The following is an 8,348-nucleotide window of genomic DNA, read 5'->3' as shown; positions in this document are numbered from 1 at the left end:
GGTCTACAGTTTTCTTGAAGTATCATCCTACCTTGGTATCAGGTTATTACTTTTCTCATCGAAAATGTTAGTACCAACAAAAGATCCTTGAACTAACTACAAGCTGTTCTTTCTTGTTGTATTTTATTTTGTTCTTTTTCAGTGGTTTGTTGTTTTTGTGTTGTTGTATATTGTTGCTTGGTTTTGCTGTGTCTTGTTTTTGCATGTTATTATCTCCACAGGTCTGTCTAAATGAGATAGGTTGGATGAACAAGCTGGAGGAAAAACAACGGGACTGACAGTTCTGGGGAAAATGGGATAGGGGGAGGTGGGGCGTAAGGAAGTGGAGTTAACAAACCCAGGGACAAGGGAACGAGTGATCCAATTTGGTAGTAAGGTGGTTGTGGCAGGCCTGGTAGGGCATGATCAAGCGTAATGTAGCAAAGAGGTATTGCTGAAACCCAGGTAGGTACTGACCATGATAGTGGGATGGGAGGAAAGTCAAGGGAAATAGAGGAAAGAGCTGGGAGGCAAAGGGTATTTATAGAGGTCAAGACAAAGACATGTACATATGCAAATATATATGAGGGTGGGGAAATAGATCTATGTGCCTATATTTATAGGTTTAGGATTAAAGTGGCGGAAGGACATTGGGCCTCTACTCAAGTACTCCCTCAATGTAAGAATGCTTCTATTAAATTGACATTCTATTATGCTCACCCTCCTGACACAACCACTGCAGACAAAGCGGGTGAACAAGCAAATGTGGTAAAGAAAGCTTAGGTGCCGGCTATCAAAAGAGGTAGCATCTGGAGTCTTAAAGGCTTGACGATAAACAAGTGGCTATCTAGCTCAGGAGCGACAAAGCCCACATGGAAGAAGCACACCAGGCTGTGCGATCACGAGGTGTCGAAAGATCAGGTTTAAAGCATCATCAGAAAAAAAAATCTTACCATAGTGAATGAAGGGGGGAAGTGCAGAGTGGATATCCCCTTGCAGAGGAGCCTAGGGGAAGAGATGAGTCACTCAGGGTGCGATGTAGTATCCATGAAGAATAGAGCTTTCCTCTCGTTCCTAAATGCTTCCCCCCCCACCCCCACTATCATGATCTGAATTCTACCTTGCAAGTCTGGATAGAGCAGAGAATGTACACTGGTGCAGATAGGAGCTGGAGGCACAGGGAATCCAGGGTGGATGATACGTTCAGGACCAGGGGTGTGAGTGGCGATACTGGGAGGGTAGAGGGAGAGTGGGTTAGAAAGAGGGAACCAATTACAAGGATCTACATGTGACCTCCTCCCTGGCAGATGGACAACAGAAAAGGGGAGATGTCTGACAGGACAAGATATGACAAAATAATCATTTATAAATTATCAAGGGCTCATGAGGGAGGGGGGAGTGGGGAGGGAGGGGGAAAAAGGACCTGATGCAAAGGGCTTAAGTGGAGAGCAAATGCTTTGAAAATGATGCGGGCAATGAATGTACAGATGTGCTCTACACAAATAATGTATGTATAGATTGTGATAAGAGTTGTATGAGCCCCTAATAAAACGTTTAAATAAAATGTTAGTAATGTACTCTCACAACCATTGTTATGTTTGTACCCAATAACTTGAACTTAAGTAACAAAACATAAAGTGTTTATTCATATTGTTTGAATACTCTGATATCTAGCTACCAGAATTTTCAACTTTAATCTATCTTACAGTTAGCCTTGAAATTTCTCATGGAATTTAATTTTGATTCAGTGACCTTTTGAGTATCCTGAATCCCATGCAACTCTCATAGATAACTTGCTCTGGCTGGATCTTCTGGACTTGTAGCTGACTCCTCAGTGTAGAGGGATAAATGATTTACACTACTCTTGATAGAAAAATAGGCACTCACACCTGAGTGACTTTATACTGCCCTCACACTGGAGCCCAAGTTTGGGAAATACTCTGTCATAAGACATGCTGGGTGGATCTTAGAGAATTTCCCTCAGTTCACCTCCAGGAGAATTGTGTAAATCAAAAAGGCGCAGGAATTTCTCAGTGATTTTGTCATGGCTTTGTTATACACTCACACACAGGAAACCCATTCCTTCTTTTTTTTTTAAACATTTTATTAGGGGCTCATACAACTCTTATCACAATCCATACATATACATACATCAATTGTATAAAGCACATCTGTACATTCTTTGCCCTAATCCCTCTCAAAGCATTTGCTTTCGACTTAAGCCCTCTGCATCAGGTCCTCTTTTTGTTTTTCCCCTCCCTCCCCACTCCCCTTCCCTCATGAGCCCTTAATAATTTTTTTAACATTTTATTAGGGACTCATACAACTCTTTTTTTTTTTAATGACGGTAGGAAGTTTATTTGCTGGTCACTGTTTGAATATAAGTTACAGAGAACTCTGAAATATCAAGCCCACAAAATCAGCGGGCTGAAGAGGCAGCATGAGCAAGCCATGGCCAGAGCCCTGTATTTCAGCAAAGGGAGGTGAACAGTTACCTGCTGTTTACTTGGACAGTCCTTGTCCTTAAAAAATTGTGCCAATGTCTGCATCTTATTGCACCCAGACCTAATACCAAAACTGCCCGTTTTTCAAAAGCTACAGAATGCATTCAGAGTCACTGTTTGCTTTTCCGTTTTCTCTTTCTCCCTGACTTTGCAGGTGGTGGGTGCGTCTCTTGAATTTCTTCCTTGACATCAACTGCAGGCTGTTTGAGAATGATTTCATGATCTTCGTCGTCATTCAATTCAGCCACTTCAGACTTTCGCCTTTCCAAATATGATGGTGTACAAACTGGCGTGGAGTCCTGGCTATTCATAGAATTCTGAAGATCACTGTTTGAAACATTTTGGTTTTTCTTTTTCGGTAAAACCAATAGAGGAAAACTATAAACTATCCCTTTTTTAGCTAACTTCTTCCTGAGCAATTTTTCTTTGTTCTTAAATCGCTCTCCATGCGTAGCTTTTCCGGAAGTGTTCGTTTCTTATTGTACCGTTTTACTGCTGGATGGGATGGCTTTGAAAATGGAATATCCCAGTCTTTGAAAAGCTCTTCATGGACTTTTTCAGGTGGCATAAAATCACACTTCAAGAGTCTTTCACCAAAAAGGTAGTTGTTCATTGTCTCAGCAACTATCTTGGCAACATCATCTGACTCAAACTCCACAAAGGCATAGCCTTTGCTATTTCCAGTCTTTTTACTTCTGGACAACTTGAGTCTTGAAACAGCACCAAACTGGGAGAAATAAGCCTTGAGCTGGGGTTCAAAAAGGCCTCGCGGTATGTGACCCACATACACAACTCCAGGTGTGAGTTTCTCTTGCTGGGCCGCGCGCCGGCGGACCTGCACCACCTGCTTCTGGAACTTGGCATGTTCCTGCGGGTTCAGCGACAGCAGAGGCTTAGCGGGGCCATCAAAAGCCGCCATGTCCCAGTCGGCCCTAGTTGTAACGCTCCACCGACTCATACAACTCTTATCACAATCCATACATACATCAATTGTATAAAGCACATCTGTACATTCTTTGCCCTAATCATTTTCTTTTTGTTTCTTTTCTTTTTTTTTACATTTCCTTCTTTTTAATAAGAGAGCGTATGTTCCAGCAAATGTTGCATGAAAGGTTTGGCATCCGTTACCATGGAAATAACTTTTTTTTTTTATTTTAACAATTTATTGGGGCTGATACAATTCTTTTCACAGTTCATACATATACATACATCAATTGTATAAAGCACATCTGTACAGTCTTTGCCCTAATCATTTTTTTCTCTTTTCTTCTTTTAGGAAATAACTTTTGTAAACATAACACACTGGTATTTTGTGCATGTCTTGGGTACTGATTAGTGGATTCTGAGGTTGTTGTGTTAGATGTCATTGAGTTGATTCCACATCATAGGGACCCAGTAGACAACAGAAGGAAACACTGCCCTCTCTGCTGCCATACTCACAATTTAGGATGAACCCATTGTTGCCATCATGATGTCAGTCCATTTATTTGGGGATTCCTATTTTTCCCTGCCCTTCTACTTTACCACATACACTATCCTTCTCCAGAGACTGCTCCCTTCTGACAACATTGTCTAGAGTATGTAATATGAACTTTCGCTATCTTTACCTTTAACTAGCTCTCTGAGCTTCCTTCTTCTAAGACAGACTTGTTTGTGCTTTGGAGACCAATGTTATTTCAGTATTCTTTGCCAGCATTATAATTCAGACAAATCGATTCTTCTTCGATCTTTCTTATACAGTGTTCAACTTCCAATACATACGAGGCTATTGACAATACCATGATTTGGGTGAGGTGAACCTAGTCCTCAACATAAGTCCTCTTGTATCTTTTGATCTCTTGACGGTTACTATCACCATTCAGGTTTTTTTGTGTGTCTTTTGCATAAGCTATCAGTATTTCTGAAAGGAATTAAAATTTAGTCAAGTTTAGATTAAGAATGTTGCTAAAGGAGGGGCATGGAAGCCAACCTTACTCTGCAGCCAACCAATTTAAGAACCCTGAGTTGAAGCCTGTCCTTAAGACCTGGTGGAATGGAGAGCCTTATATTCAAGGTATGCTTGATGACTGATATACATGAGAGAGCCTAAAACAACTGTGCTTTTCTCTAGTCGCTTGACTTGCTGATTCATTTCAGAGGAGCACTAGTCTGTACCCTTTATCCTATAACTGCAACCTCACACATCTCTCCTTCAGAAACACCCTGTGGGCTGCAAAAGGGCAGTACCAGTGATGTCCAACTAGCCACTCAGGCTACTGCCTCCCTATTTTATCACACCGTAGCCTCTTCTCAGTACATTCATTTTGTTTTCCTGCCAAACTAGTTTCGCTTGGAGCATGTTTCACAAGCTGAAGCCTATGCACTAGCTTTCCCCCTTCTTCCTTGGAGAATAAGACTATAGATGGGACAGCCAAAATCCAAGCCAATATGCCCTCTCCTACAGTTTGTTTTGTTTGACATCTGTCAGCATTACCTAGAGCTTGGAATCCAGCATCTAGGCAAAGATGACAAAATAGTTGACCAGTCATCTCTTTTCTGGATCCGTCTTATTCTTTTAAGCTTCTGCCTTTACCTTGGATCTTGGCAACCATCTACCTACCCTTTGCCATTCCTTGACTGTAGGCTGCAGTCTTTCTAAAAGGCTTTAAAATTGGACAACCATAATCACAAGAGCTTAAAAGAGTAGCAAATAAGGTTTCCCCTGGCTTATTTTCTTGTTTAGGATATCTCTGTGTTGGCCAAGGTACCTCTGGGTTGTCCTATTGGTGTCCCTCTGTTTCTTGTAGGCCACTTCTACAGCAAGTTTCTCTACTTACCTCACTATTGTGCATAAATGGGTTACCCAATGGTAGACATTTCTTCACACACAGTAGATATTGTAAAGAATACACAGGATGCAAGGGGATTGGGGCGGGTTAAACTTGATGAAAAGCTCAGCATGGATTTGAGTGGCATATGTGAGCACGATTCACCTGGATCACTTTAGCCAAATACATCAAGGGCTGTGGTCTGAGGTGCAGTACAGGTTAGTAAAGAGTGTTCTTCATAAAATACTAATTTCTTCAGTTAGATTGCTGGTGAAATGAAGATATTTAGCTTCAATGGAGCTTGAGAATTTTGAGGTTTTTAATACTTCCATTTAATTCTGAAAATAAATATTGTATATATAGAATGTGGATCCAAAGTTTAAAAGAATATTTGAGAAATTAGTAAAATTGCTCTGTAAAGATAGAGTGGACTCTGTTTAATGCAAACACCCTCAGATTGGAACATGGTTTGATCCCAGGGTGTGGGGGTGGTCACTACTTAGTACGCGGAGTACAGGCTAAGAATCTGCCATGTCTTTCTCAACATTGACTCCTCTTCTGTTTCAGATCAATGATTTGCCACAGAGAAATATGAGCCAATCTAGGGAGCTAGAAATCTGTTACTACTGTCTTGCACATTGAAGTATCACCAGAGAGGATTTCAACTTCTGACTGGTTTGTGAACCAAATCCATTCACTGGACTCCAAACAGGGTGAGCAAATAGCAGTTCATCTTCTCCTCAAGGGCTGCTATAATTAGAATCCACTCGATGGCAGCGAGTTGGGTTTTAGGTTTGGGTTGCTGATGACAGTGACAACTCAATGTCTATTTGCTGTGTCCCTAATTTGATTAAGCCTCCATTAAATTCTATCTGATCATTAACCAAGCAGCTAGGTCATCTTCCCCTGGGGGAAATGCCTTTGAAGTAGATTGCCTGCATTCCTTTCCAGCCAGACCCTCTCCACTTGCCTACCTAGGTGTATCCTTGATGGAGATCAGCTTCCTGAGGACAAACCGGAGGCCATTTTCATGAGTCTTGCCTTGACTTGCTTTGTGTAAAAGCCCTGGACCTATCTTGTAAGTCCCTTTAATAATGTGCATGTCCTAATCATGGTCCCATTCCTGTTGCTGTAGTCCCATCTGTACATGTGATTTATTAATCTGCCGCCAATCATGATCCGTACAATGTCTTTTGTTCTATGTCCTGTTTATTCAGGGTCCCGACTGAATCCTTGTTGTTGTTATCAGTTGTTATTTTGACTTCATGCTATTGGCCTCCCTTAAATATATGGTGTGTGTGCGTGTGTGTGCACATGCGTGCACGTGCCTTTTGTTATCTTCTAAGTATAATAAATGATCTCCTTAAATTATATTTGACATAGGGTTTACTTTTTCTACCCTAGCACACAATTTAGAGTCATACTTGACTCAAGGTACAGTTCTCCTTTCAGACAGAATCTTGACAGACATACCTGCAGGTAAGGTCAGACTCTGCAGCCTCCTGGTCTCTGTCCTGAATGAGCAAATATTACAAAGTTCTTTTAGCACTGCAGATAAATGGTCGCTCCGCCCCTTAGCCTCAGACCAAATGCACTCAGCTCTGTGTGGGTTGGGCAGTCTAGTTACCATGAGAGGTACTCAGATGTACACTACTTCACCTACTAACTTCCTGCCCAAAGGCACTGAGCTCTTTTGTTGTGTGACCTCTAATCTCATTGTTCTCTCTCAGTCTCTTTGTTTTGCTACCACCATGTCTCTGTTGCTGTTCCTTCCCATCGCTTTCTCTCTTGTATCATAGCTCTCTGTCTTCTGGATTGAAGAGTTTCAATAAAAGAATTGTGTCCCCCCATCCCTGCAAGCCGCCATGTTTTCTCACTTAGTCTTTCCCCATAAGGAAATGGCCGGGGAGCTCCAAGAAACACAGACGAACTCGGGCTGAGGAGTAAAGGCAATGGGGTAAACCAGAACAGCTCTGTGTAGGGTGGGAAGGCCATGGCGTCCAGTAGTGACTGGCTGTCCGGGGTGAATATCGTGCTGGCGCTGGCCTACGGGAACCTGCTGTTTGTACTGCTATTTATTTTTGTGAAAAGGCAAATCATGCATTTTGCAATGAAATCTCGGAGGGGCCCTCATGTCCCTGTGGGACCCAATGCCCCCAAGGATCTGAAAGAAGAGATTGATATTCAACTATTCAGAGTTCCAGATTGCAAGTAGGAACCCTGGCTCCTTGCAGATGATGATGCCAGGCTACCACAGCTGGAAACTCAGGGAAATAAAAAGTGCTGCAACTGTCTGTCCAAGAGATAACTCTGGACGCCATTCCTGCCTCTGACATCCCATTTCACAGGGAAGGTCAGCATCCCCATTCCCTAAAGGGCAGAAATTTCCATTCCTACCTGCTTGATCTTTGTAACAAGACTACTCCTTTCAAGGATATGCGCAAGGCCCCCATTGATACCCTGCTGCATGACTATGTGACAGTCAGCTGTGGGACAGGGGTCTTTTGTCCAGAGTGAGTCCCTGCACTATCAGGAGGCCCTGACTGAGCTGGCCACTGTGGTCCAAGCAGGAAGTGTGAGCTCTCAGTGACCCCACCAGTCAGCAGCCAGAGACCTTACCCAATCTCCTGAAGTCTCCCCACCTACCTTCCAGTCAGAAGAGTAAACCTGCCAAGCATTTCCTCGAATTGAAGAGCTTTAAGGACAGCTATAATACCCTGGGGAGTACTCTGATGGACCTGACAGACTCGCTGGAGATGAGCCAGGACTGGAGTGTGCTTGCCAGGCAATCCTCAGGTTAGCTGGCTGGTGGGCCTGCACCCTTGCCCGACACTCCCGATGTGTGCAGAGATCATGCCTGGAAGACCTTGGGGGATATTTCTGAACAACAATTAAAACTGTTTCCCCCCAACCCCCCCCAAAAGAATCTTGGATCCAGGCTCTTCTTCTTTGATGGTAGTGAGATCCCAGTTTCTGTTTCTGAAATGGCTCAATAAAACCGAATGTGATGCCCAGTGTGACTAATTCCCATGTTCGGTTTTCAGACATCTTATTTGTG

At 42.8% G+C, this 8,348-nt stretch overlaps 2 pseudogenes; one reads left to right on the top strand and one right to left on the bottom strand.

Moving 5' to 3' along the window:
- Window positions 1-2,369: 2,369 nt before the first annotated feature.
- On the bottom strand, window positions 2,370-3,404 carry LOC142443293 (MKI67 FHA domain-interacting nucleolar phosphoprotein pseudogene; annotated as a pseudogene).
- A 3,879-nt stretch (window positions 3,405-7,283) lies between these two features.
- LOC142443167 (protein C1orf43 homolog) lies at window positions 7,284-7,807 on the top strand (annotated as a pseudogene).
- The last annotated feature ends 541 nt before the right edge of the window (window positions 7,808-8,348 follow it).

The sequence above is a fragment of the Tenrec ecaudatus genome, chromosome 3, assembly GCF_050624435.1.
Source record: "Tenrec ecaudatus isolate mTenEca1 chromosome 3, mTenEca1.hap1, whole genome shotgun sequence".
Taxonomy (NCBI): Eukaryota; Metazoa; Chordata; class Mammalia; order Afrosoricida; family Tenrecidae; genus Tenrec; species Tenrec ecaudatus.
Note: the sequence above shows the minus strand (reverse complement) of the source record. Positions and strands in the feature narration are given on the sequence as shown.